General features: G+C 48.5%; 1 protein-coding gene and 1 pseudogene across 2 annotated transcripts in view; one reads left to right on the forward strand and one right to left on the reverse strand.

Annotated features, from left to right (window-relative positions):
* Positions 1–26,998, forward strand: part of LOC144486846 (rho-related BTB domain-containing protein 2-like) — a 289,061-nt gene that overhangs the window by 106,324 nt on the left and 155,739 nt on the right. The gene's annotated exons all lie outside the window — the stretch shown is intronic.
* On the reverse strand, positions 8,688–9,407 carry LOC144486847 (F-box only protein 41 pseudogene; annotated as a pseudogene).

Consider the following 26,998-nt stretch of genomic DNA (forward strand, 5'->3'; position numbering starts at 1 on the left):
TAATGTAGGGGGGAGTGATACAATAAATGGCAGAGCCATCAAGAGTATAGAAACACAGAGGGACCTAGGTGTGCAAGTCCACAAATCCTTGAAGGTGGCAGCCCAGGTGGAGAAGGTGGTGAAGAAGGCATATGGTATGTCTTTGTATGCTTAAGCTGGAGTCTGATGTTGCAGCTGTATGGAATGCTGGTTAGGCCACATTTGGAGTACTGCGTCCAGTTCTGGTCGCCGCACTACCAGAAGGACATGGAGGCTTTGGAGAGAGTGCAGAGAAGGTTTACCAGGATGTTAGTTCGCAAACAGAGAAGGGTTTTAGACGGTGCAAGACGGAGGATGGACGGGGGAGAGAGGGGGATAGAGAAGGGGAGAGCTCAGACCAAAGGATTGAGATGTGTTTACTTTAATGCCAGGAGTGTAGTGAATAAAAGGGATGAGCTCAGAGCATGGATCGATGCCTGGAAGTGTGATGTGGTGGCCATTAAGGAGACTTGGATGTTTCAGGGACAGGACTGGATACTACAGGTGCCGGGATTCAGATGTTTCAGGAAGAACAGGGAGGGAGGCAAGCGAGGGGGTGGAGTGGCACTGCTGATCAGGGATAGTGTCACAGCTGTAGAGAAGGTGTATGCTGTGGAGGGATTGTCTACAGAGTCTCTGTGGGTGGAAGTTCGGAGGAGGAAGGGGTCGTTCACTTTGCTGGGAGTTTTCTATAGGCCGCCCAATAGTAACAGGGAGGTGGAGGAGCAGATAGGGAAACAGATCCTGGAGAGTTGCAATAATAGTAGAGTTGTTGTGATGGGAGACTTTAATTTCCCAAACATAGATTGGAATATCCCTCGGGTAAGGGGATTGGATGGGGAGGAGTTCGTTAGGTGTGTTCAGTAGGGTTTCCTGACACAGCATGTGGACAAGCCTACAAGAGGAGAGGCTGTACTTGATCTGATACTGACCAATGAACCTGGACAGGTGTCAGATCTCTCAGTGGGAGAGCATCTTGTGGATAGCGATCATAACTCTATCTCCTTTATGCTTGCATTGGAAAAAGAGAGGATCAGGCAAGCTCGGAAAGCATTTATATGGAGTAAGGGGAAATATGAAGACATGAGGCAACAAATTAGAGGAGTGAATTGGAAGGAGGTATTCTCGGGGAAATCTACTGAAGAGCGGTGGCAGTTTTTCAAGGAATGTCTGTCGAGAGTTCTACAGGACAATGTTCTGAGCAGACAGGGAGGAGTTGGTAGGTTAAAGGAACCGTGGTGCACGAAAGCTGTGCGGGACCTAGTTGAGAAGAAAAGGAAAGCGTACAAAAGGTTCAGAGAGCTTGGCGAAGATAGGGATGTAGATGAGGATACGGCTTGTAGGAAGGGACTAAAGAAGGAAATTAGGAGAGCCAGAAGGGGTCACGAGAAGGCCTTGGCAAGTAGAATTAAGGGAAACGCTAAGGCGTTCTATAAATATGTGAAGAGTAAAAGGATGACACGTGAAGGAATAGGGCCTATAAAAGGTGAAGGCGGGAAAATCTGTACGGAACCAGTAGAAATGGCAGAGGTGCTCAATGAGCATTTTGCCTCGGTTTTCACACAGGAGAAAGACATGGGTGGATGTACTGTGGGCTTGCGATGGACTGAAAAGATTGAGTATGTGGACTTTAACAAAGAGGTTGTGCTGGAATCTTTGAATGGCATCAAGATAGATAAGTCGCCGGGTCCGGATGGGATGTACCCCAAGTTACTGTGGGAGACGAGGGAAGAGATTGCAGAGCCTCTGGCGATGATCTTTGCGTCGTCGATGGAGATGGGAGAGGTGCCGGAGGATTGGAGGATTGCGGATGTGGTTCCTATTTTCAAGAAGGGGAATAAGGATAGCCCAGAAAAGTACCGACCGGTGAGTCGAACCTCAGTGGTTGGTAAGCTGATGAAGATCCTGAGGGACAAGATTTATGAGCATTTAGAGAGGTTTAGTATGCTCATGAATACTCAGCATGGCTTTGTCAAAGGCCGATCGTGCCTTACGAGCCTGGTGGAGTTCTTCGAAAATGTGACTAAACACTTTGACGAAGGGAAGGCAGTAGATGTGGTTTATATGGATTTTAGCAAGGCGTTCGATAAGGTCCCCCATGCAAGGCTTGTAGAAAAAGTGAGAGGGCATGGGATCCAAGGGGCTGCTGCCCTGTGGATCCAGAACTGGCTTGCCCAAAGGAGGCAGAGAGTGGGTATAGATGGGTCTTTTTCTAAATGGAGGTTGGTCACCAGTGGTGTGCCCCAGGGATCTGTTCTGGGACCCTTGCTGTTTGTCATTTTCACAAATGACCTGGATGAGGAAGCGGAGGGATGGGTTGGTAAGTTTGCCGACGACACGAAGGTTGGTGGGGTTGTGGATAGTCTGGAGGGATGTCAGAAGTTACAGAGGGACATAGATAGGATGCAAGACTGGGCGGAGAAGTGGCAGATGGACGTCAACCCAGATAAATGCGGAGTGGTCCATTTTGGCAGGTCAATTGGGATGAAGGAGTACAATATTAAGGGAAAGACTCTTCATATGGTAGAGGATCAGAAGGACCTTGGGGTCCGGGTCCATAGGACTCTGAAATCGGCCCCGCAGGTGGAGGAGGTGTTTAAGAAGGCGTATGGTGTGCTGGCCTTTATCAATCGAGGGACTGAGTTTAGGAGTCCGGGGATAATGATGCAGCTATATAAGACCCTCGTCAGACCCCACTTGGAGTCCTGTGCTCAGTTCTGGTCGCCTTATTACAGGAAGGATGTGGAAAAGATTGAAAGGGTTTAGAGGCGATTTACAAGGATGTTGCCTGGATTGAGTGGCGTGCCTTATGAGGATAGGCTGAGGGAGCTCGATCTTTTCTCCTTGGAGAGACGTAGGATGAGAAGAGACCTAATAGAGGTATGTAAGATGTTGGGAGGCATAGGTCGGGTGGACTCTCAGAGGCTATTTCCCAGGGTGGAAATGTCTGCTACGAGAGGACACAGGTTTAAGGTGCTGGGGTGTAGGTACGGGGTAATGTTAGGGGGAAGTTTGTCACACAGAGGGTGGTGGGCGAGTGGAATCGGCTGCCGTCAGTGGTGGTGGAGGCAAACTCAATAGGGTCTTTTAAGAGACTCCTGGATGAGTACATGGGACTTAATAGGATGGAGGGTTATAGGTCTGCCCAAAAGGTCAGGATATGTTCGGCACAACTTGTGGGGCCGAAGGGCCTGTTTTGTGCTGTAGTTTTCTATATTTCTATGTTTCTATGTTGCCTGGTATGGAGGGTCTTAGCTATGATGAGAGATTGGATAAACTGGGCTTGTTCTCCCTGGTAAGATGGAGAATGAGGGGAGACCTAATAGAGGTGTAGAAAATTATGAAGGGTATAGATAGGGTGAACAGTGGGAAGCTTTTTCCCAGGTCGGAGGTGACGATCACGAGGGGTCACGGGCTCAAGGTGAGAGAGGTGAGGTATAACTCAGATATCAGAGGGACATTTTTTACACAGAGAGTGGTGGGGGCTTGGAATGCGCTGCCAAGTAGGGTGGTGGAGGCAGACACGCTGGCATCGTTTAAGACTTACCTGGATAGTCACATGAGCAGTCTGGGAATGGAGGTATACAAACGAATGGTCTAGTTGGACCAATGAGCGGCACAGACTTGAAGGGCCGAAGGGCCTGTTTCCTGTGCTGTACTGTTCTTTGTTCTTTAAATCTGAAATCCGGCCCCCTACGCCAGTTCCTCAACCACGTGTTCATCCGCCCGAGCATCCTACTCTTACCCTCACTGGTACGTGGCACAGGTAGCAATCCTGAGATTACGACCCTCGGGGTCCTAAGAACATAAGAACATAAGAAATAGGAGCAGGAGTAGGCCATCTAGCCCCTCGAGCCTGCCCCGCCATTCAATAAGATCATGGCTGATCTGACGTGGATCAGTACCACTTACCCGCCTGATCCCCATAACCCTTAATAACCTTACCGATCAGGAATCCATCCATCCGCGCTTTAAACATATTCAGCGAGGTAGCCTCCACCACCTCAGTGGGCAGAGAATTCCAGAGATTCACCACCCTCTGGGAGAAGAAGTTCCTCCTCAACTCTGTCTTAAACCGACACCCCTTTATTTTGAGGCTGTGTCTCTAGTTTTAACTTCCTTACTAAGTGGAAAGAATCTCTCCGCCTCCACCCTATCCAGCCCCCGCATTATCTTATAAGTCTCCATAAGTTCCCCCCTCATCCTTCTAAACTCCAACGAGTACAAACCCAATCTCCTCAGCCTCTCCTCATAATCCAAACCCCTCATCTCCGGTATCAACCTGGTGAACCTTCTCTGCACTCCCTCCAATGCCAATATATCCTTCCTCATATAAGGGGACCAATACTGCACACAGTATTCCAGCTGCGGCCTCACCAATGCCCTGTACAGGTGCATCAAGACATCCCTGCTTTTATATTCTATCCCCCTCGCGATATAGGCCAACATCCCATTTGCCTTCTTGATCACCTGTTGTACCTGCAGACTGGGATTTTGCGTCTCATGCACAAGGACCCCCAGGTCCCTTTGCACGGTAGCATGTTTTAATTTGTTTCCATTGAGATAGTAATCCCATTTGTTATTATTTCCTCCAAAGTGTATAACCTCGCATTTATCAACGTTATACTCCATTTGCCATATCCTCGCCCACTCACTCAGCCTGTCCAAATCTCTCTGCAGATCTTCTCCGTCCTCCACACGATTCACTTTTCCACTTATCTTTGTGTCGTCTGCAAACTTCGTTACCCTACACTCCGTCCCCTCCTCCAGATCATCTATATAAATGGTAAATAGTTGCGGCCCGAGTACCGATCCCTGCGGCACGCCACTAGTTACCTTCCTCCAACCGGAAAAACACCCATTTATTCCGACTCTCTGCTTCCTGTCGGATAGCCAGTCCCCAATCCACTTTAACACACTACCCCCAACTCCGTGTGCCCTAATCTTCTTCAGCAGCCTTTTATGGGGCACCTTATCAAACGCCTTTTGGAAATCCCAAAACACCACATCCACCGGTTCTCCTCCATCAACCGCCCTAGTCACATCTTCATAAAAATCCAACATGTTCGTCAAGCACGACTTTCCCCTCATGAATCCATGCTGCGTCTGATTGATCGAACCATTTCTATCCAGATGCCCTGCTATCTCCTCTTTAATAATGGATTCCAGCATTTTCCCTACTACAGACGTTAAGCTGACCGGCCTATAGTTACCCGCCTTTTGTCTCCTTCCTTTTTTAAACAGCGGCGTAACATTAGCCGTTTTCCAATCAACCGGCACTACCCCAGAATGCAACGAGTTTTGATAAATAATCACTAATGCATCCACTATTACCTCTGCATTTCTTTCAATACCCTGGGATGCATTCCATCCGGACCCGGGGACTTGTCCACCTTCAGTCCCATTAGTCTACCCAGCACTGCCTCTCTGGTAACATTAATTGTATTAAGTATTTCTCCTGCTGCCAACCCTCTATCGTTAATATTTGGCAAACTATTTGTGTCCTCCACCGTGAAGACCGACACAAAAACGTATTTAAAGACTCAGCCATATCCTCATTTCCCACTATTAACTCCCCCCTCTCGTCCTCCAAGGGTCCAACATTCACTCTAGCCACTCTATTCCTTTTTATATATTTATAAAAACTTTTACTATCATTTTTTATATTAATTGCTAGCCTAGCTTCATAGTCTATCCTTCCTTTCTTTATCGCTTTCTTAGTCTCTCTTTGTTGTTTCTTAAATTTTTCCCAATCACTTGTTTCTCCACTATTTTTGGCCACTCTGTACGCAGCTGTTTTTATTTTAATACTCTCCTTTATTTCCTTCGTTATCCACGGCTGGTTCTCCCTTTTCTTACAATCCTTGTTTTTTGCTGGAATATATTTTTGCTGAGAACTGAAAAGGATCTCCTTAAAAATCCTCCACTGTTCCTCAGCTATCCTACCTGCCAGCCTGCTCTCCCAGTCTACCTTAGCCAATTCATCCCTCATCCTATCATATTTCCCTCTGTTCAAACAGAGGACACTGGTTTGGGACCAAACTTTCTCCTCTTCCATCTGAATCAGAAATTCGACCATATTGTGGTCACTAGACCCAAGAGGGTCCTTCACAATAAGATCCTTAATTCTACCTACCTCGTTACACAATACCAGATCCAAAATAGCTCGTTCCCTCGTCGGTTCCGTAACATGCTGTTCAAGGAAACTATCCCGACAGCATTCTAAGAACTCTTCCTCCATTCCACCCTTACCGACTTGAGTCTGCCAGTCAATGTGCATGTTGAAGTCCCCCATGATTATTGCCGTTCCGTTTTTACATGCATCCCTTATCTGCTTGTTTATAGCCCTCCCTACCTCAACATTATTATTTGGGGGCCTATATACCACAGCTACTAGTGTCTTTCTCCCTCTACTATTCCTCATCTCTACCCATAATGATTCCACGTTTTGTTCATCAGAGCCTATGTCATCCCTCAGTACTACCCTGATATTATCTCTTATTAATAGCGTGACCCCACCACCTTTTCCTTCCTGTCTATTCTTCCTAAACGCCTGATACCCCTGGATATTCATCTCCCAGTCCTGGTCACCTTTCAGCCACGTTTCTGTAATGAACATAGAACATAGAACATAGAACAGTACAGCACAGAACAGGCCCTTCGGCCCACGATGTTGTGCCGACCTTCATCTGAAACCAAGATCAAGCTATCCCACTCCCTACCATCCTGGTGTGCTCCATGTGCCTATCCAATAACCGCTTAAATGTTCCTAAAGTGTCTGACTCCACTATCACTGCAGGCAGTCCATTCCACACCCCAACCACTCTCTGCGTGAAGAACCTACCTCTGATATCCTTCCTATATCTCCCACCATGAACCCTATAGTTATGCCCCCTCGTAATAGCTCCATCCACCCGAGGAAATAGTCTTTGAACGTTCACTCGATCTATCCCCTTCATCATTTTATAAACCTCTATTAAGTCTCCCCTCAATCTCCTCCGCTCCAGAGAGAACAGCCCCAGCTCCCTCAACCTTTCCTCATAAGACCGACACTCCAAACCAGGCAGCATCCTGGTAAATCTCCTCTGCACTCTTTCCAGCGCTTCCACATCCTTCTTATAGTGAGGTGACCAGAACTGCACACAATATTCCAAATGCGGTCTCACCAAGGTCCTGTACAGTTGCAGCATAACCCCACGGGCTCTTAAACTCCAACCCCCTGTTAATAAAAGCTAACACACTATATGCCTTCTTCACAGCTCTATCCACTTGAGTGGCAACCTTTAGAGATCTGTGGATATGGACCCCAAGATCTCTCTGTTCCTCCACAGTCTTCAGAACCCTACCTTTGACCCTGTAATCCACATTTAAATTAGTCCTACCAAAATGAATCACCTCACATTTATCAGGGTTAAACTCCATTTGCCATTTTTCAGCCCAGCTTTGCATCCTATCTATGTCTCTTTGCAGCCTACAACACCCCTCCACCTCATCCACTACTCCACCAATCTTGGTGTCATCAGCAAATTTACTGATCCACCCTTCAGCCCCCTCCTCTAAGTCATTAATAAAAATCACAAAGAGCAGAGGACCAAGCACCGATCCCTGCGGCACTCTGCTAGCAACCTGCCTCCAGTCCGAAAATTTTCCATCCACCACCACCCTCTGTCTTCGATCAGACAGCCAGTTACCTATCCAATCGGCCAACTTTCCCTCTATCCCACACCTCCTTACTTTCATCATAAGCCGACCATGGGGGACCTTATCAAACGCCTTACTAAAATCCATGTATATGACATCAACCGCCCTACCTTCATCAACACACCTAGTTACCTCCTCAAAAAATTCTATCAAATTTGTGAGGCACGATTTGCCCTTCACAAATCCGTGCTGACTATCCCGGATTAATCCGCATCTTTCTAAATGGTCGTAAATCCCATCCCTAAGGACCTTTTCCATCAATTTACCAACCACCGAAGTCAGACTAACCGGTCTATAATTACCAGGGTCATTTCTATTCCCTTTCTTAAACAGAGGAACAACATTCGCCACTCTCCAGTCCTCTGGCACCATCCCCGTGGACAGCGAGGACCCAAAGATCAAAGCCAAAGGCTCTGCAATCTCATCCCTCGCCTCCCAAAGAATCCTAGGATACATTTCATCAGGCCCAGGGGACTTATCGACCTTCAGTTTATTCAAAACTGCCAATACATCCTCCCTCCGAACATCTATTTCCTCCAGCCTATTAGCCTGTAACACCTTCTCTTCCTGAAAAACATGGCCCCTCTCCTTGGTGAACACTGAAGAAAAGTATTCATTCATCACCTCGCCTATCTCTACTGATTCCATACACAAGTTCCCACCACTGTCCTTGACCGGCCCTAACCTCACCCTGGTCATTCTTTTATTCCTCACATAAGAGTAAAAAGCCTTGGGCTATATCTAATTTCTTCTTGAAATCACACAACGTACACCCTCAGGTCAGAAAAGAAGCTGCCTTCTTAAACCACTGCAATCCTAGTGCTGTAGGTACTCCCACAGTGCTGTTAGGGAGAGACCATTAGAGATAATTATTGTAAACACATGGAGCCACTTGGCACAAGTCCAGTATTATTTGTTAATAAATCCATATTTACCATTCTTTATATTACTGATCACAACACATATACTTACTGCTGTTTCCTGACAAGTTCCTGATCCTTCTGCACCAAATCTTGTTTCAATGTAGCCAGCATCTCTACACTCACATCGACCTGGCGTGATAACTCAGAGGCCTTTTCTTCAAGGTCGTGCTTTTCTCTACTCAACCTCACACTTTCCTGTTTGGCTTTCTCCAACTCTGAGCTTTTTTTCTCAAGTTCTGTCTGAAGCTTGTCTACCCGGGATGTGATTTTCTGCTCCACTTCCTCTGACAGCTTTTCTAGACGTTCATTTAAGTCTAGCTTCTCAAGAGCTTGAATCTTTAATCGAGCCAGCCCTTCCTCATACACAGCATCCACTGCTGCCGCAGCAAGAGCAGCGGGGGGAGCGGGAGAAGTCACTGCCTTTCTCATGAGTATATCGTTTACTGGAACTTCAACTTCCGGGAAGTAACAAGTGGAACCAAGTGATAATTCCTCCCCACACTGTAAATCATATAAGTATCTCTGCTCTTTACCTCTGAAAGAGGTGCTTTCAAAGATTTCCTTGCAGGAAGCAGGTATCAGAATTGACTTGTCGACTCCTGAAGACAGAACACTTGCATCACAGATGCTGTTGGACTTAGAAAGCACATAAAGTGTCTCATATGTGTGATTATATTCTAGATGAGCTCTCAATGAAGACAGACTTCTAAAACGCTTGTGTTCCCCACACCTTGGACAACGGTAGGGTAGGTCCAAAGAGGCCATTCCTCAAAAAACCCCACAACATGGACGTCCACTGCACTGCACATGGAGAAGACTTTTTCTCATACTGAACTATCTTGCTCATGTATCTTCAGAGGTTGATGACAAACTGACAGTGAAGGCTTAAGTTAATTGGCATCATGATGCAAACATGATAACTATCCTTCAATTCAACTGGCCAGTTCTTTCAGATCAGCATTCTGATTCTCACATGAACTTTACTGGCCTCAAAAGGCATTAAACCGAGCTGTACCTGCTGAGAAAAGAAACATGTATCATAATGATTAACCAGCAATCTTAAATCAACACTGAAGACACAAAAAAAATGCAGCAAATACAGACTTTATTCTCCATCTAGACTGAAATAATTCAATGAGGGAAGATAGACTAGATGATGAATTCATACAATGGATACAACTAGGAAACAAGCTATAGCAGACCTGGTACATGCAATGAGATAGGATTAATTAATGACTGCCGAGGGATAGCCACCCACCTCACCCCACACCGCCCCCCCTACCCAAGTAGAAGTGATCATATAACATGTTTGAATTTTAAACTGAGTCTGAGGAAGAGAAGAGTGGGCCTCAGACTAGTACTTTAAACTTAAATGAGGGCAATAATGAGGTTGTGAAAGCAGAGCTAGCAAAAGTGAACATGCAATTTAGGTTAAGGCTTAGCCAATAGAGATGCAGTGGCAGACATTTAAGGGAATATTTCAGAATGTACAGAATAGATACACTCCAATGATGAAGAACAAGTCTAAAGGGAACACCGACAATCCAGGTTAACAAAAAAAATTAAAGATAGTATCAAACGTAAAGAAAAAGCATACAATTGCAAGAAAATGGTTAGCAGATCAGCAGTAAAGGGAGAATGGGGAGGTGATAGACAAGAGCTATCATCAGGAGGTCACACCAGGGCCACGGGTTGAGGCCAAGTGGGTGACGGCCAGGAAGGGTAAAGCTCGGGTGATTGAGAGCACCCCGGTGGATGTGCCCCTACACAACAAGTACTCCTGCTTGAGTACTGCTGGGGGGACAGCCCGCCTGGGGGGAAGCAGCAGTGGCCGTGTCTCCGGAGTGGAATCCGGCCCTGTAACTCAGAGGGCTAAGGAAAAGAGGAGGAAGGCAGTGTTAATCAGGGACTCGACAGTAAGGGGGTCGGACAGGCGTTTTTGTGGAGGCAGGCAGGAGTCTCGGATGGTGTTCTGCCTCCCTGGGGCCGGGATCCAGGATGTCGCTGGTCGACTCCCAGAAATCCTGAGGGGGGAGGCAGGGGAGCCAGAGGTAGCGGTACATATTGGTACCGCTGATGTGGGAAGGAAGGGGGAAGGAGTCATGAAAAGAGAGTATAGGGAATTAGGGAGACAGCTGAGGAGGAGGAAAGCAAAGGTAGTAATCTCAGGATTGCTGCCTGTGCCATGGGAGGGTGAGGGCAGCAATGGAGTGAGGTGGAGGATGAATGTGTGGCTGAGGGACTGGTGCAGGGGGCAGAGATTCAGGCTCCTGGACCATTGGGACCTCTTTAGGGGCAGGTGTGACCTGTACACAAAAAACGGGTGGCACTTGAATCCCAAGGGGACCAATATCCTGGCAGGAAGGTTGTCTAAGGCTACTGGGGAGAGTTTAAACTAGATAGGTTGGGGGGAGGGGATCAAAATGAGGTGACTGGGAGCGAGGAAGTTAGCTCGCAAACAGAGAAGGGTTATAGACGGTGCAAGAGGGAGGATGGACGGGGGATAGAGAAGGGGAGAGCTCAGACCAAAGGATTGAGATGTGTTTACTTTAATGCCAGGAGTATAGTGAAGAAAGGGGATGAGCTCAGAGCATGGATCGATGCCTGGAAGTGTAATATGGTGGCCATTACGGAGACCTGGATGTCTCAGGGACAGGACTGGATACTCCAGGTGCCGGGATTCAGATGTTTCAGGAAGGACAGGGAGGGAGGCAAGAGAGGGGGTGGAGTGGCACTGCTGATCAGGAGTAGTGTCACAGCTGTAGAGAAGGTGTATGCTGTGGAGGGATTGTCTACAGAGTCTCTGTGGGTGGAAGTTCGGAGTGGGAAGGGGTCGATCACTTTGCTGGGAGTTTTCTATAGGCCGCCCAATAGTAACAGGGAGGTGGAGGAGCGGATAGGGAAACAGATCCTGGAGAGTTGCAATAACAGCAGAGTTGTTGTGATGGGAGACTTTAATTTCCCAAACATAGATTGGAATATCCCTAGGGTAAGGGGATTGGATGGGGAGGAGTTTGTTAGGTGTGTTCAGGAGGGTTTCCTGACACAGCATGTGGACACGCCGACAAGAGGAGAGGCTGTACTTGATCTGATACTGACAAATGAACCTGGACAGGTGTCAGATCTCTCAGTGGGAGAGCATCTTGGGGATAGCGATCATAACTTTATCTCCTTTATGCTTGCATTGGAAAAAGAGAGGATCAAGCAAGCTAGGAAAGCATTTATATGGAGCAAGGGGAAATATGAAAACATCTCTGGAATTCTCTGCCCACTGAGGTGGTGGAGGCTACCTCGCTGAATATGTTTAAAGCGCGGATGGATGGATTCCTGATCGGTAAGGGAATTAAGGGTTATGGGGATCAGGCGGGTAAGTGGTACTGATCCACGTCAGATCAGCCATGATCTTATTGAATGGTGGGGCAGGCTCGAGGGGCTAGATGGCCTACTCCTGCTCCTATTTCTTATGTTCTTATAAGGCAGCAAATTAGAGGAGTAAATTGGAAGGAGGTATTGTCGGGGAAATGCACTGAAGAGAGGTGGCAGTTTTTCAAGGAATGTCTGTCTAGGGTTCTACAGGACAATGTTCCGAGCAGACAGGGAGAAGTTGGTAGGTTAAAGGAACCGTGGTGTACGAAAGCTGTGCGGGACCTAGTCGAGAAGAAAAGGAAAGCGTACAAAAGGTTCAGAGAGCTTGGCGAAGAAGGGATCTAGATGAGTATACGGCTTTTCGGAAGGGACTAAAGAAGGAAATTAGGAGAGCCAGAAGGGGTCACAAGGCGGCCTTGGCAAGTAGAATTAAGGAAAACCCTAAGGCGTTCGATGAATATGTGAAGAGTAAAAGGATGAGATGTGAAGGAATAGGGCCTATAAAAGGTGAAGGCGGGAAAATCAGTGCGGAACCAGTAGAAATGGCAGAGGTGCTTAATGAGTATTTTGCCTCGGTTTTCACAGAGGAGAAGGACATGGATGAATGTACTGTGGGCTTGCGGTGGACTGAAAAGATTGAGTATGTGGACTTTAACACAGAGGTTGTGCTGGAATCTTTGAATGGCATCAAGATAGATAAGTCGCCGGGTCCGGATGGGATGTACCCCAGGTTACTGTGGGAGACGAGGGAAGAGATTGCAGAGCCTCTGGCGATTATCTTTGCGTCGTCGATGGAGACGGGAGAGGTGCCGGAGGATTGCGGATGTGGTTCCTATTTTCAAGGGGAATAGGGATAGCCCAGGAAATTGCCGACCGGTGAGTCTAACCTTGGTGGTTGGTAAGCTGATGGAGAAGATCCTGAGGGACAAGACTTATGAGCATTTAGAGAGGTTTAGTATGCTCAAGAATACTCAGCATGGCTTTGTCAAAGGCAGATTGTGCCTTACGAGCCTGGTGGAGTTTTTCGAAAATGTGACTAAACACATTGACGAAGGGAAAGCGGTAGATGTGGTTTATATGGATTTTAGCAAGGCGTTCGATAAGGTCCCCCATGCAAGGCTTCTAGAAAAAGTGAGAGGGCATGGGATCCAAGGGGCTGCTGCCCTGTGGATCCAGAACTGGCTTGCCCAAAGGACAGTAAGAAGTCTCACAACACCAGGTTAAAGTCCAACAGGTTTATTTGGTAGCAAATACCATAAGCTTTCGGAGCAATGCTCCTTCGTCAGATGGAGTGGTCTCTGTTCTCCTGAACAGAGACCACTCCATCTGACGAAGGAGCATTGCTCCGAAAGCTTATGGTATTTGCTACCAAATAAACCTGTTGGACTTTAACCTGGTGTTGTGAGACTTCTTACTGTGCTTACCCCAGTCCAACGCCGGCATCTCCACATCATGATTGCACAAAGGAGGCAGAGTGTGGGTATAGATGGGTCTTTTTCTAAATGGAGGTCGGTCACCAGTGGTGTGCCCCAGGGATCTGTTCTGGGACCCTTGCTGTTTGTCATTTTCATAAATGACCTGGATGAGGAAGTGGAGGGATGGGTTAGCATGTTTGCCGACGACACGAAGGTTGGTGGGATTGTGAATAGTCTGGACACTCCATCCTATTAAGTCCCATGTACTCATCCAGGACTCTCATAAAAGACCCTATTGAGTTTGCCTCCACCACCACTGACGGCAGCCGATTCCACTCGCCCACCACCCTGTGTGTGAAAAACATACCCCTGACATCTCCCCTGTACCGACCCCCCAGCACCATCAACCTGTGTCCTCTCGGAGCAGACATTTCCACCCTGGGAAAAAGCCTCTGAGAGTCCACCCAATCTATGCCTCTCAACATCTCAAACACCTCTATTAGGGCTCCTCTCATCCTTCGTCTCTCCAAGGAGAAAAGACCGAGCTCCCTCAGCCTATCCTCATAAGGCATGCCACTCAATCCAGGCAACATCCTTGTAAATCTCCTCTTTCAATCTTTTCCACATCCTTCCTATAGTGAGGCGACCAGAACTGAGCACAGTACTCCAAGTGGGGTCTGACGAGGGTCTTATACAGCTGCATCATTATCCCCGGACTCCTAAACTCAATCCATCGATTGACAAAGGCCAGCACACCATACGCCTTCTTAACCACCTCCTCCACCTGCGGGGCCGATTTTAGAGTCCAATGGAACCGGACCCCAAGGTCCTTCTGATCCTCCACAGTACTAAGAGTCTTTCCCTTTATATTGTACTCCTTCATCCCATTTGACCTACCAAAATGGACCACGACGCATTTATCTGGGTTGAAGTCCATCTGCTACTTCTCCGCCCAGTCATAGAAATCATAGAAATCATAGAAACCCTACAGTGCAGAAGGAGGCCATTCGGCCCATCGAGTCTGCACCGACCACAATCCCACCCAGGCCCTACCCCCACATATTTTACCCGCTAATCCCTCTAACCTACGCATCTCAGGGGCAATTTTAACCTGGCCAATCAACCTAACCCGCACATCTTTGGACTGTGGGAGGAAACCGGAGCACCCGGAGGAAAGCCACGCAAACACGAGGAGAATGTGCAAACTCCACACAGACAGTGACCCGAGCCGGGAATCGAACCCAGGACCCTGGAGCTGTGAAGCAGCAGTGCTAACCACTGTGCTACCGTGCCGCCCGGTCTTGCATCCTATCTATGTCCCTCTGTAACTTCTGACATCCCTCCAGACTATCCACAACCCCACCAACCTTCGTGTCGTCGGCAAACTAACCAACCCCGGTAAGTTTGCCGAGGGCATGGGATCCAAGGGGCTGTTGCCTTGTGGATCCAGAACTGGCTTGCCTGCAGAAGGCAGAGAGTGGCTGTGGAGGGGTCTTTCTCTGCATGGAGGTCAGTGACCAGTGGAGTGCCCCAGGGATCTGTTCTGGGACCCTTGCTGTTTGTCATTTTCATAAATGACCTGGATGAGGAAGTGGAGGGATGGGTTGGTAAGTTTGCTGACGACACCAAGGTAGGTGGTGTTGTGGATAGTTTGGAGGGATGTCAGAAGTTGCAGCGAGACATAGATAGAATGCAAGACTGGGCGGAGAAGTGGCAGATGGACTTCAACCCGGATAAGTGTGTGGTGATCCATTTTGGCAGATCCAATGGGATGAAGCAGCAGTATAATATGAAGGGTACCATTCTTAGCAGTGTAGAGGATCAGAAGGACCTTGGGGTCCGGGTCCATAGGACTCTTAAATCGGCCTCGCAGGTGGAGGATGCGGTCAAGAAGGCGTACGGCGTACTGGCCTTCATTAATCGAGGGATTGAGTTTAGGAGTCGGGAGATAATGCTGCAGCTTTATAGGACCCTGGTTAGACCCCACTTGGAGTACTGCGCGCAGTTCTGGTCACCTCATTACAGGAAAGATGTTGAAGCCATTGAAAGGGTGCAGAGGAGATTTACAAGGATGTTGCCTGGATTGGGGGGCATGCCTCATGAGGATAGGTTGAGGGAGCTTGGTCTCTTCTCCCTGGAGAGACGAAGGATGAGAGGTGACCTGATAGAGGTTTACAAGATGTTGAGAGGTCTGGATAGGGTAGACTCTCAGAGGCTATTTCCAAGGGCTGAAATGGTTGCTACGAGAGGACACAGGTTTAAGGTGCTGGGGGGTAGGTACAGAGGAGATGTCAGGGGTAAGTTTTTCACTCAGAGGGTGGTGGGTGAGTGGAATCGGCTGACGTCGGTGGTGGTGGAGGCAAACTCGTTGGGGTCTTTTAAGAGACTTCTGGATGAGTACATGGGATTTAATGGGATTGAGGGCTATAGATAGGCCTAGAGGTGGGGATGTGATCGGCGCAACTTGTGGGCCGAAGGGCCTGTTTGTGCTGTGGCTTTCTATGTTCTATGTTCTAATCTTCATTCACTTTTTTCCCTGTGTTTAAAAGGGCAATTATGACTGTCAGGCCAGTATGTTGTTCCCAATGTAGGATGTGGGAGGTCCTGGAGGCTCCTAGCCTCCCGGACGACCATATCTGTGCTGGGTGTGTTGAGCTGCGGTTCCTAAGGGACCATGTTAGGGAACTGGAATTGCAGCTCGAGGACCTTCGCCGGGTTAGGGATAGTGAGGAGGTCATTGACAGGAGCTATCGGCAGGTGGTCACACCGGGACCACGGGAGGAGGGTAACTGGGTAACAGTGAGGAAGGAGAAAGCTCGGGTGATGGTGAGCACCCCGGTGGATGTGCCCCTTAATAATAAGTACTCCTGTCTGAGTACTACTGGGGTGGACAGCCCACCTGGGGGAAGCAGCGGTGGCAGTGTCTCTGGAGCTGAGCCTGGCCCAGTAGTGCAAAGGGGTAAGGAAAGGAGGGTAGTGCTAATTGGGGACTCTACGGTGAGAGGGTCAGATAGGCGTTTTTGCGGACACAGACGGGACTCTCGGATGGTGGTTTGCCTCCCTGGTGCAGGGGTCCGGGATGTCTCTGGTCGAGTCCCAGAAATCCTGAAGGGGGAGGGAGAGGAGCCCAAGGTCGTGATGCATATAGGTACTGCTGACATCGGTAGGAAGAGGGAAGGGGTCATGAAAAGAGAATATAGGGAGTTGGGTAGACAGCTGAGAAAGAGGAATGCAAAGGTAGTAATCTCGGGATTGCTGCCTGTGCCGCGGGAGAGTGAGAACAGGAATCGGTGGAGAATTAATGCGTGGCTGAGGGACTGGAGCAAGGGACAAGGATTTGGGTACTTGGATCATTGGGACCTCTTTAGGGGCAGGTGTGACCTGTTTAAAAAAGACGGGTGGCACTTGAATCCCAGGGGGACCAATATCCTGGCGGGAAGGTTGGCTAAGGCTACTGGAGAGACTTTAAACTAGAAAGGTTGGGGGGAGGGAATCGAAATGAGGGGACTGAGAGCGAGGAGGTTAGCTCGCAAATAGATAAGGAATGTAGACAGGGTAAGAGGGAGGTTAGACGAGTGAGGGAGAAGGGAAGTGCTCAGGCTGAAGGTCTGAGATGTGTCTATTTTAATGCCAGGAGTGTAGTGAATAAAGTGGATGAGCTTGGAGCGTGGATTGCTGCTTCGAATTGTGATGTGGTGGCCATTACGGAGACTTGGATGTCTCAGGGACAGGACTGGGTGCTTCAGGTGCCAGGTTTTAGATGTTTCAGGAAGGACAGGGAGGGAGGCAAGAGAGGGGGGGGAGTGGCACTGTTGATCAGGGATAGTGTCACGGCTGTAGAGAAGGTGGACGCCGTGGAGGGACTGACTACGGAATCTCTGTGGGTGGAGGTTAGGAATAGGAAGGGGTCGGTAACTTTGCTGGGTGTTTTCTATAGGCCGCCCAATAGTAACAGAGATGTTGAGGAGCAGATGGGGAAACAGATCCTGGAGAGATGTAGGAATAACAGAGTTGTCGTGATGGGAGATTTTAATTTCCCAAACATAGATTGGAATATCCCTAGGGCTAGGGGTTTGGATGGAGAGGAGTTTGTTAGGTGTGTCCAGGAGAGTTTCCTGACACAGTATGTGGATAAGCCTACTAGAGGAGAGGCTGTTCTTGATCTGGTGCTGGCTAATGAACCTGGACAGGTGGAGGATCTCTCGGTGGGTGAACATCTTGGGGATAGCGATCATAATTCTATCTCCTTCACGATAGCATTGGAAAGAGATAGGGTCAGGCAGGCTAGGAAAGTGTTTCTCTGGAGTAAAGGGAAATACAGTGTCATCAGGGAGGAAATTAGACGGGTAAATTGGAAGGAGGCATTCTTGGGGAAAAGTACCGAAGGAAAGTGGAGGATTTTCAAGGAATGTTTGTCTGGAGCTCTGCATGACAACGTTCCGATGAGACAGGGGGGTGTTGGTAGGGTACGGGAACCGTGGTGCACGAAGGTTGTGATGAACCTGGTAAATAAGAAAAGAGAGGCGTACAGAAGGTTCAGAGAGCTAGGAGGTGTTAAGGATTTAGAGGAGTATACGCGATGTAGGAAGGAGCTTAAGAAGGAAATTAGGAGAGCGAGAAGGGGTCATGAGAAGACCTTGGCGGGTAAGATTAAGGAGAATCCCAAGGCTTTCTACAAATATGTCAAGAGTAAAAGGATGAGATGTGAAGGCATAGGACCCTTAAAAGGTGAAGGGGGAAAAGTTTGTGCGGAACCGTTAGAAATGGCGGAGGTGCTTAATGAATACTTTACCTCGGTATTCACGGTGGAAAGGGATCTGGGTGGTTGTACTGCTGGATTGCGGAGGACAGAAAGGATCGAGCATGTGGACATAAAGAAAGAGGATGTGTTGGAACTATTGAATGGCATCAAGGTTGGTAAGTCGCCGGGACCGGATGGGATGTACCCCAGGTTACTGTGGGAGGCGAGGGAGGAGATTGCGGAGCCTTTGGCGATGATCTTTGCATCGTCGATGGAGACGGGAGAGGTTCCGGAGGATTGGAGGATTGCGGATGTGGTCCCTATATTCAAGAAAGGGAACAGGGACAGCCCGGGAAATTACCGACCGGTGAGTCTAACCTCAGTGGTTGGTAAGTTGATGGAGAGGATCCTGAGAGACAGGATTTATGATCATCTAGAGAAGTTTAGTATGATCAAAAGTAGTCAGCACGGCTTTGTCAGGGGCAGGTCGTGCCTTACGAGCCTGGTTGAGTTCTTTGAAAATGTGACCAAGCACATTGACGAAGGAAGAGCGGTGGATGTGGTCTATATGGACTTCAGCAAAGCGTTCGATAAGGTCCCCCATGCAAGACTTCTTGAGAAAGTGAGAGGGCATGGGATCCAAGGGGCTGTTGCCTTGTGGATCCAGAACTGGCTTGCCTGCAGAAGGCAGAGAGTGGCTGTGGAGGGGTCTTTCTCTGCATGGAGGTCAGTGACCAGTGGAGTGCCCCAGGGATCTGTTCTGGGACCCTTGCTGTTTGTCATTTTCATAAATGACCTGGATGAGGAAGTGGAGGGATGGGTTGGTAAGTTTGCTGACGACACCAAGGTAGGTGGTGTTGTGGATAGTTTGGAGGGATGTCAGAAGTTGCAGCGAGACATAGATAGAATGCAAGACTGGGCGGAGAAGTGGCAGATGGACTTCAACCCGGATAAGTGTGTAGTGATCCATTTTGGCAGATCCAATGGGATGGAGCAGCAGTATAAAATGAAGGGTACCATTCTTAGCAGTGTAGAGGATCAGAAGGACCTTGGGGTCCGGGTCCATAGGACTCTTAAATCGGCCTCGCAGGTGGAGGATGCGGTCAAGAAGGCGTATGGCGTACTAGCCTTCATTAATCGAGGGATTGAGTTTAGGAGTCGGGAGATAATGCTGCAGCTTTATAGGACCCTGGTTAGACCCCACTTGGAGTACTGCGCGCAGTTCTGGTCACCTCATTACAGGAAAGATGTTGAAGCCATTGAAAGGGTGCAGAGGAGATTTACAAGGATGTTGCCTGGATTGGGGGGCATGCCTTATGAGGATAGGTTGAGGGAGCTTGGTCTCTTCTCCCTGGAGAGACGAAGGATGAGAGGTGACCTGATAGAGGTTTACAAGATGTTGAGGGGTCTGGATAGGGTGGACTCTCAGAGGCTATTTCCAAGGGCTGAAATGGTTGCTACGAGAGGACACAGGTTTAAGGTGCTGGGGGGTAGGTACAGGGGGGATGTCAGGGGTAAGTTTTTCACTCAGAGGGTGGTGGGTGAGTGGAATCGGCTGACGTCGGTGGTGGTGGAGGCAAACTCGTTGGGGTCTTTTAAGAGACTTCTGGATGAGTACATGGGATTTAATGGGATTGAGGGCTATAGATAGGCCTAGAGGTGGGGATGTGATCGGCGCAACTTGTGGGCCGAAGGGCCTGTTTGTGCTGTGACTTTCTATGTTCTATGTTCTATCTTATTGAAACATATAAGATGATTAGAGGTTTAGATAGGGTGGATAGTGATAGCCTTTTTCCTCTGATGGAGAAATCCAGCACGAGGGGGCATGGCTTTAAATTGAGGGGGGGTAGTTATAGAACCGATGTCAGGGGTAGGTTCTTTACCCAGAGGGTGGTGAGGGATTGGAATGCCCTGCCAGCATCAGTAGTAAATGCGCCTAGTTTGGGGGCGTTTAAGAGATCCGTAGATAGGTTCATGGACGAAAAGAAATTGGTTTAGGTTGGAGGGTCACAGTTTTTTTTTAACTGGTCGGTGCAACATCGTGGGCCGAAGGGCCTGTTCTGCGCTGTAATGTTCTATGTTCTATGTTCTATGTTGTCAGGGAGAAAATCGGACCTCTCAGGGACAAAGGAGGGGAATTATGCTTAGAACCCAAGGGAATAGGGGAGATCCTAAATGAATACTTTGCATCGGTATTCACGAAGGAGAGGGGCGTGTTAACCGGGAGTGTCTCGGAGGGAGGTGTTGACCCGTTAGAGAAAATCTCCATTACAAGAGAGGAAGTGTTAGGTTTTTTAGGGAACATTAAAACGGACAAAGCCCCAGGGCCTGATGGCATCTATCCTCGACTGCTCAGGGAGACAAGAGATGAAATTGCTGGGCCTCTGACGGAAATCTTTGTCGCTTCTTTGGACACGGGTGAGGTCCCAGAGGATTGGAGGATAGCGAATGTGGTCCCGTTGTTTAAGAAGGAGTGGCAGCGATAACCCAGGAAATTATAGGCCGGTGAGCTTGACGTCCGTGGTAGGGAAGTTGTTGGAGAGGATTCTTAGAGACAGGATGTATGTGCATTTAGAACGGAACAATCTCATTAGTGACAGACAGCATGGTTTTGTAAGAGGGAGGTCGTGCCTTACAAATTTGGTGGAGTTTTTTGAGGAAGTGACAAAAACGGTTGATGAAGGAAGGGCCGTGGATGTTGTCTATATGGATTTCAGTAAGGCATTTGACAAAGTCCCACATGGCAGGTTGGTTAAGAAGGTTAAGGCTCATGGGATACAAGGAGAAGTAGCTAGATGGGTGGAGAACTGGCTTGGCCATAGGAGACAGAAGGTAGTGGTCGAAGGGTCTTTTTCCGGCTGGAGGTCTGTGACCAGTGGTGTTCCACAGGGCTCTGTACTGGGGCCTCTGCTATTTGTGATATATATAAATGATTTGGAAGAAGGTGTAACTGGTGTAATCAGCAAGTTTGCGGATGACACGAAGATGGCTGGACTTGCGGATAGCGAAGAGCATTGTCGGGCAATACAGCAGGATATAGATAGGCTGGAAAATTGGGCAGAGAGGTGGCAGATGGAGTTTAATCCGGATAAATGCGAAGTGATGCACTTTGGAAGAAATAATGTAGGGAGGAGTTATACAATAAATGGCAGAGTCATCAGGAGTATAGAAACACAGGGACCTAGGTGTGCAAGTCCACAAATCCTTGAAGGTGGCAACACAGGTGGAGAAGGTGGTGAAGAAGGCATATGGTATGCTTGCCTTTATAGGACGGGGTATAGAGTATAAAAGCTGGAGTCTGGTGATGCAGCTGTATAGAACGCTGGTTAGGTCACATTTGGAGTACTGCGTCCAGTTCTGGTCGCCGCACTACCAGAAGGACGTGGAGGCGTTAGAGAGAGTGCAGAGAAGGTTTACCAGGATGTTGCCTGGTATGGATGGTCTTAGCTATGAGGAGAGGTTGGGTAAACTGGGGTTGTTCTCCTTGGAAAGATGGAGAATGAGGGGAGATCTATTAGAGGTGTACAAGATTATGAAAGGTATAGATAGGGTGAACAGTGGGAAGCTTTTTCCCAGGTCGGAGGTGACGATCACGAGGGGTCACGGGCTCAAGGTGAGAGGGGCGAAGTATAACTCAGACATCAGAGGGACGTTTTTTACACAGAGGGTGGTGGGGGCCTGGAATGCGCTGCCAAGTAGGGTGGTGGAGGCAGGCACGCTGACATCGTTTAAGACTTACCTGGATAGTCACATGAGCAGCCTGGGAATGGAGGGATACAAACGATTGGTCTAGTTGGACCAAGGAGCGGCACAGGCTTGGAGGGCCGAAGGGCCTGTTTCCTGTGCTGTACTGTTCTTTGTTCTTTGTACCATGACATCTGGCTGATCACCCTCCCACTTCAGAACGCTGTGCCCGCGATCAGAGACATCCCTGACCCTGGCACCCGGGAGGCAACAAACCATCCGGGAGTCTCTGTCACGACCACAGAACCTCCTGTCTGTACCTCTGACCATCGAGTCCCCTATCACTACCGCTCTCCTCTTCTTCCACCCTCCCTTCTGCGCTGCAGAACCAGACTCAGTGCCAGAGATCCGGCTGCTGCAACTTGCCCCAGGTAAGGCATCCCCCACAACAGTATCCAAATCGGTATACCTGTTGTGTCGGGGAATGGTCACAGGGGAACCCTGCTCTGCCTGCCCTTTCCCTTTCCCTCGCTTGACGGTAACCTAATTTCCTCTGCTCTGTGCCTTTGGCGTAACTGCCTCCCTGAAGCTACCATCTATTATCTCCTCATTCTCCCGAATGATCCGGAAGTCATCCAGCTCCTGCTCCAGTTCCCTAACGCGGTTTGTTAGGAGCTGCAGCTGAATGCACCTCCTGCAGGTGTCGTTGTCAGGGACACCGGAGGTCTCCCTGATTTCCCACATCCTGCAAGAGAAGCATTCCAACATCCTGTCTGGCATTCTTTCTACTCTGAAGAAACAAAAACAACTTACCGAAACCTACCCTCGCCTCTGCCTGTTCACGCCGAAGCCTGTTTGAGCCAAAGCCCTCCCACTCTGCTCCCTCTCACTCGGCGCCCGCCCGCAGCTCTGCCCGCTGGATAGAGCGGCCTGCTTTTTAAACCTTCCACGTGCTACTGGCTGACGTCAGGCGCCGGCGCAGTCTCGCGTTCCACTCGCTGCCTCCCTTGCTCCGACTCAAAAAATTCACTGGGGCCGACTTCCGGTTTTACACTCCCGGCTGCCTTAGAGAAAAAAAACTCCGAAAAAAATGAGTAAGTTAAAAATACCTCTTAACTACGAGCTCTCCTCACTTGAACCACCACTTGAGCTGCTCCTCTGGAACAGTGGGCTGACGAATGGCAGATGGAGTTTAATTTAGACAAATGCGAGGTGATGCATTTTGGTAGATTGAACCAGGGCAGGACTTACTCAGTTAATGGTAGGGCGTTGGGGAGAGTTACAGAACAAAGAGATCGAGGGGTACATGTTCGTAGCTCCTTGAAAGTGGAGTCACAGGTGGACAGAGTGGTGAAGAAGGCATTCGGCATGCTTGGTTTCATTGGTCAGAACATTGAATACAGGAGTTGGGACGTCTTGTTAAAGTTGTACAAGACATTGGTAAAGCCACACTTGGAATACTGTGTACAATTCTGGTCACCCTATTATAGAAAGGATATTATTAAACTAGAAAGAGTGCAGAAAAGATCTACTGGAATGCTACTGGGACTTGATGGATTGAGTTATAAGGAGAGGCTGGATAGACTGGGACTTTTTCCTCTGGATTGTAGAAGGCTGAGGAGTGATCTTATAGAGATCTATAAAATAATGAGGGGCATAGATCAGCTAGATAGTCAATATCTTTTCCCAAAGGTAGGGGAGTCTAAAACGAGAGAGCATCGGTTTAAGGTGCGAGGGGAGAGATACAAAAGTGTCCAGAGGGGCAATTCTTTCACACAGAGGGTGGTGAGTGTCTGGAACAAGCTGTCAGAGGTAGTACTGGAACATAAGAACATAGAACATAAGAAATAGGAGCAGGAGTAGGCCATCTAGCCCCTCGAGCCTGCCCCGCCATTCAATAAGATCATGGCTGATCTGAAGTGGATCAGTTCCACTTATCCGCCTGATCCCTATAACCTCTAATTCCCTTACCGATCAGGAATCCATCTATCTGTGATTTAAACATATTCAACGAGGTAGCCTCCACCACCTCAGTGGGCAGAGAATTCCAGAGATTCACCACCCTCTGAGAGAAGAAGTTCCTCCTCAACTCTGACCTAAACTGACCCCCCTTTATTTTGAGGCTGTGCCCTCTCGTTCTAGTTTCCTTTCTAAGTGGAAAGAATCTCTCCACCTCTACCCTATCCAGCCCCTTCATTATCTTATAGGTCTCTATAAGATCCCCCCTCAGCCTTCTAAATTCCAACGAGTACAAACCCAATCTGCTCAGTCTCTCCTCATAATCAACACCCCTCATCTCTGGTATCAACCTGGTGAACCATCACTGCACTCCCTCCAAGGCCAATATATCCTTCCACAAATAAGGGGACCAATACTGCACACAGTATTCCAGCTGCGGCCTCACCAATGCCTTGTACAGATGCAGCAAGACATCTCTGCTTTTATATTCTATTCCCCTTGCGATATAGGCCAACATCCCATTTGCTTTCTTGATCACCTGTTGCACCTGCAGACTGGGTTTTTGCGTCTCATGCACAAGGACCCCCAGGTCCCTCTGCACAGCAGCATGTTGTAATTTCTTTCCATTTGGATAATAATCCAATTTGCTATTATTTCTTCCAAAGTGAATAACCTCGCATTTGTTAACGTTATACTCCATCTGCCAGATCCTCGCCCACTCACTCAGCCTGTCCAAATCTCTCTGCAGACCTTCTACGCCCTCCACACGATTCACTTTTCCACTTATCTTTGTGTCGTCTGCAAACTTTGTTACCCTACACTCCGTCCCCTGCTCCAGATCGTCGATATAAATGGTAAATAGTTGAGGCCCCAGTACCGATCCCTGCGGCACGCCACTAGTTACCATCTGCCAACCAGAAAAGCACCCATTTATTCCGACTCTCTGCTTCCTGTCGGATAGCCAATCCCCAATCCACGCTAACACCCTACCCCCAACTCCGTGTGACCCAATCTTCTTCAGCAACCTTTTGTGAGGCGGGTACAATTATGTCTTTTAAAAAGCATTTGGGCAGTTACATGGGTAAGATGTGTATAGAGGGATATGGGCCATATGCAGGCAATTGGAATTAATTTAGAGGTTTAAACAAAAGGGCGGCATGGACAAGTTGGGCCGAAGGACCTGTTTCCATGCTGTAAACCTCTATGACTCTAAATGGACTCTTCCAACCTCTGAAAAAGCTTCTGACTATCCACTCTGTCCATGCCTCTCATAATCTTGTAGACTTCTATCAGGTCACCCCTCAATCTCCGTCTTTACTAACTATGGACTTCAGTAAAGCCTTTGACAAGGTACCTCATGGTACAGAACTGGCTCGGCCATAGAAGACAGAGGGTAGCAGTAGGGGGGTGCTTTTCTGAATGAAAGGCTGTGACTCGTGGTGTTCCACAGGGATCAATTCTGGGACCTTTGTTGTTTGTAGTATATAAATGATTTGGAGGAAAATGTAGCTGGTCTGATTAGTCACCTCGCAGATGACACAAAAATTAGTGGAGTTGCGGATAGTGAAGAGGATTGTCAGAGGATGCAGCAAGATACAGACTGGTTGGAGACTTGGGCGGAGAAATGGCAGATGGAGTTTAATCCGGAGGGGGTGAGATGATGCATTTTGGAAGATCCAATGCATGTAGGAATTATACAGTAAATGGTCGAACCCTTGGGAGAATTGACAGGCAGAGAGATCTGGGCGTGTAGTGGCAACGCAATTGGAGAAGGTAGTCAACACGGCGTACGGCATGCTTACCTTCATCGGCCGGGGGCATTGAGTTTAAAAATTGGCAAGTCATGTTGCAGCTTTATAGAACCTTAGTTAGGCCCCACTTCGAATATACTGTTCAATTCTTCGAACAAAGAACAATACAGCACAGGAACAGGCCCTTCGGCCCTCCAAGCCCGCGCCGCTCCCTTGTCCAAACTAGACCATTCTTTTCTGTCCCTCCATTCCCACTCCGTTCATGAGGCTATCTAGATAAGTCTTAAACGTTCCCAGTGTGTCCGCCTCCACCACCTTGCCCGGCAGCGCATTCCAGGCCCCCAACACCCTCTGTGTAAAATACGTCCTTCTGATATCCGTGTTAAACCTCCCCCCCCCCCCCTCACCTTGAACCTATGACCCCTCGTGAACGTCACCACCGATCTGGGAAAAAGCTTCCCACCGTACACCCTATCTATGCCTTTCATAATTTTATACACCTCTATTAGGTCACCCCTCATCGTCCATCTTTCCAGTGAGAACAACCCCAGTTTACCCAATCTCTCCTCATAACTAAGCCCTTCCATACCAGGCAACATCCTGGTAAACTTCCTCTGCACTCTCTCCAAAGCCTCCACGTCCTTCTGGTAGTGTGGCGACCAGAACTGGGCGCAGTATTCCAAATACAGCCGAACCAAAGTTCTATACAACTGCAACATCAGACCCCAACTTTTATACTCTATGTCCCATCCTATAAAGGCAAGCATGCCATATGCCTTCTTCACCACCTTCTCTACCTGTGACGTCACCTTCAAGGATCTGTGGACTTGCACACCCAGGTCCTTCTGCGTATCTACACCCTTTATGGTTCTGCCATTTATCGTATAGCTCCTCCCTACGTTAGTTCTACCAAAATGCATCACTTCGCATTTATCTGGATTGAACTCCATCTGCCATTTCTTTGCCCAAATTTCCAGCCTATCTATATCTTTCTGTAGCCTCTGACAATGTTCCTCACTATCTGCAAGTCCTGCCATTTTCGTGTCGTCCGCAAACTTACTGATCACCCCAGTTACACCTTCCAGATCGTTTATATAAATCACAAACAGCAGAGGTCCCAATACAGAGCCCTGCGGAACACCACTAGTCACAGGCATCCATCCGGAAAAAGACCCTTCCACTACCACCCTCTGTCTTCTGTGACCAAGCCAGTTCTCCACCCATTTGCCACCTCCCCCTTTATCCCATGAGATCCTACCTTTTTCACCAGCCTACCATGAGGGACTTTGTCAAACGTCTTACTAAAGGCCATATGGACGACATCCACGGCCCTTCCCTCGTCAACCATTCTGGTCACTTCTTCAAAAAACTCCACCAGGTTAGTGAGGCATGACCACCCTCTCACAAAACCATGCTGACTATCGTTAATGAGTTTATTCC

This window comes from Mustelus asterias, unplaced genomic scaffold (assembly GCF_964213995.1).
Source record: "Mustelus asterias unplaced genomic scaffold, sMusAst1.hap1.1 HAP1_SCAFFOLD_490, whole genome shotgun sequence".
Taxonomy (NCBI): Eukaryota; Metazoa; Chordata; class Chondrichthyes; order Carcharhiniformes; family Triakidae; genus Mustelus; species Mustelus asterias.